We start from the raw sequence: 3,196 nt of genomic DNA, 5'->3' as shown, positions 1-3,196 counted from the left end.
CCTTCGGCATAGCCGAAGACAGCGCTGCTCTTACTTGTTTTTATTATAACCTTTATTCATATCCAGCATCAAGATTTTATTGAAATTTTGTGGGCATTTCCGATCTTTCATAAAGCTCCATTTTCTCTTGTGATTTAGTAACAAAGGTGATTTAACAAATTATGTAAATTGAAAAAAAAAGAACTAATAATGTGCACTAAATAATGGTAGACCCAAATGATTCATAAATAAAACTAATCAAACAAGGAGAAAGGAGTAGCATACAAATTAAAAAAGTACGAAAAATTAACCGAATGGGTAAATTGGAGGGCAAAATAACCACCAAACGTTAAGTATGCGTACGTAATATCCACTCGAGAAGTTCAAGTGAATAAAAGTAATTCGAAAGTTATAAATTTTTGTGAATATATGAATATATTTGTATATAATATATGAATGCGCTGTAAATGAAGCTATTTATGGAACCCTTCTTGTACACCTCTTCACTGCAGGTAGAGCTCCCTGCTTGGGGGGGTATATTTTTGAATTTGCTTTATATTCATTTTTGGTTTCCCATCCGACCGAGTATAATTTATGTAGAATACAAACATGACGAATATGGCTTGAAAACGCCACCAGTGACGAGAAATACACAACAAAAAAAAAAAATGACATAAAAGAAACACAAAGGACATGAAAGACGCGTGACAACAAATAATACAAAATTATATCTAGGACAACAACAAAAAAAGCGCGATTACAACGAAAAACATAAAAATGAAATGTAATGAAATGAACTTAGCTGAATTTGTACGAATAACAAAAAAATAGGAGGTAGTAAAGTAGTGAGTCAGTTTGTGAGCTGGCAGTTGAAAGCGACGTAGACTATTGATTCCGAGTCGTATGACGAATTCGCCTAAGTTGCAGCCTAAGGTGAGAGAGAGAAAGGAAGCCGGAGCAACCATATTGCGTGGAGAAAGTGAAAGAAATTATTTGCTTACTAGCATGGCAGCTTTATTCGTGGCTACGATACCGCATGTATGTACATATGTATATGACGGAAGTAGTTCGAATACAAAAGAAATAGCAAACTCATCCTAACCATTTGCAACAAAAACATAAGCAACACAAATATGCCAATATTTAATGAAAGCTTCAGCCTATACGTAAATTTATGTGAAATTTTATTAAGACCTTGCGTGAAAGCTCACCTAAAAAGGAGAAAGCATTCTTTAAATGTTAAAAAAAAAAAATAATAATCAGTAGAGTGCGTATGTATATACATAGTTTTGATACATAACGCTCATTTGTTGAAACCGCAAGAAAACTGACTTTAAAATTTTTAGCCTGTATAAAAAATTTTGGAATATTTACAAAAAATATTGGAGGTAAAAAGCATTAAAATACCTACATATGTACATAATGAATAAAATATTATAAACTTGGGCGCTTATATTTAAAAAGTAGTGAAAGAGCTAGGTAGCAGCTTACATGAAAGCTTTCGAGTTACGTACGACGAAGATGGAAGCTTGCGCTTTCGAATTCATTCTACCTTTTGTACAACTCCAATGAGAGCTTAACATGAAGGTGAAAGCTTACTCAAATAAAAGTTTTACAGCGAAATATCAAGGTGTAAGCTTACATTCAAGCTTTTGAATTCACTAAGCTTTAAGTATAACTCAAATAAAGCTTTATACTCCACTTCATAAGGATATACTCAACAAATTTCACCGAAAAATAAATATATTTGATCTGATGAAAATGATTTCAAATTAACAAAACCGGGAATCTCGCAGCAGCACATGAAGCCATTTCTTTATATGAAACACCTATTTGGTTAAGAGCAAAAACACAAAAAAGCATTGAAGGCAAGCCGTCATATACTAATGACGAAACCTTTTACCTTTGGTTGAGAAAGATGAACAAATAACCGACGCGACCAGATACAAGTAACCAGCCATATAAGTACAAAAGGTGTGAATTGACTTATGCCACTTTCAAAATAAATGGCTCATATGTGAGACTTCGAAAACGACTTTACTTCTCCGTATAGAGGAGTTAAAATGTGGTTCATTTGCTGTAAATTTAAACTAAATAGAATTCTTATATCACTAACATATACGCACGTTAAATTACAATAGTATTGATAAAAATGTGTTATTACAGCCGGTGAAGTGAAATCCAGATATGGCACAGGAACGACTGCATTGCGTACAGCAAAAAAAGAATGAGTGACCCTAAACAAAAAAGACAGTTTGCAAGTGTGAAACGAAGTTGGCTGGACTGTGAACGTTTATCCCAAATTGCTAGAGATTTGGTCTCCATTTGGTTTGGCTTTTTTTGAGTGTAATGAAGAATTTGTATTTCTGTTTGTCTATTGAAAATTTTGATGTGTATGTGTATGTATATGTATGTATGTAGGTGGCTTACTGTTGGATATTCATATAGGGAAAGCAATGGATTCTACTTCAACTTCGATGTTCGTGACAGATGTTGTATATATGTAAGATGTAAAGGACGGACAAGGGAGACAAACAAATTAGCATATATCTTAGTGTACTATGTAGATATACCATTTATGTACTAAGTAAATAATATGTTGTATGTGGCGATGTGATGACATGAATGTGACACATCAACTTATTACGCAATACGCAGAGACATACATACATATGTACATAAATGCATATGTTGTTGGCTTTTCTCTCTTGTGTATCTGTCGATAATAAATGACTGCGTAGCATGAACATGTTTTTGGCATTGCGATTTTTCCGATTATGCTGAATTTTGATGTTTTTAACGCTGACAGTTATGTATATTTTTAGATATGTGTATTTGTTTTGGTCCTCTCACCTGCTCTCGGAATGATTGCACTAAAATTTGCGCGCGTATTGCAAAGGTCCTTATAGCAACACTGCACCGAATAGGTCGGGTCGGTGTCGTGACACCAAGCCGGATCATCAGGTGGCAAGTGATTCTCTGAACCAAAACATCTATGGCGGAGGTATAACGGCCAAAAAAAATTGTGTCATTCATGCCAGGTGGTGGTGGTTGGTTGGCAAATAGCAGTGTTCGTGGCGGCGGTGTTGATGGAGGAGGTGGAGGTGGAGGTAGTAGAAGTATTGCAGTGTCGGGCCGATGATAATAGCGTTGTTAAAACGATGTTATGTGGGCGTGGAGCGTGTACGTACGTGCAAAGGTGGCAATTTTAATTAAT

Source organism: Rhagoletis zephyria, unplaced genomic scaffold, assembly GCF_001687245.7.
Source record: "Rhagoletis zephyria isolate East Lansing unplaced genomic scaffold, Rhagoletis_zephyria_1.1 Rzeph_scaffold_00567, whole genome shotgun sequence".
NCBI classification, from domain to species: Eukaryota; Metazoa; Arthropoda; class Insecta; order Diptera; family Tephritidae; genus Rhagoletis; species Rhagoletis zephyria.
The sequence above is the reverse complement of the archived record's forward strand: the minus strand, read 5'-3'. Positions refer to the sequence as shown.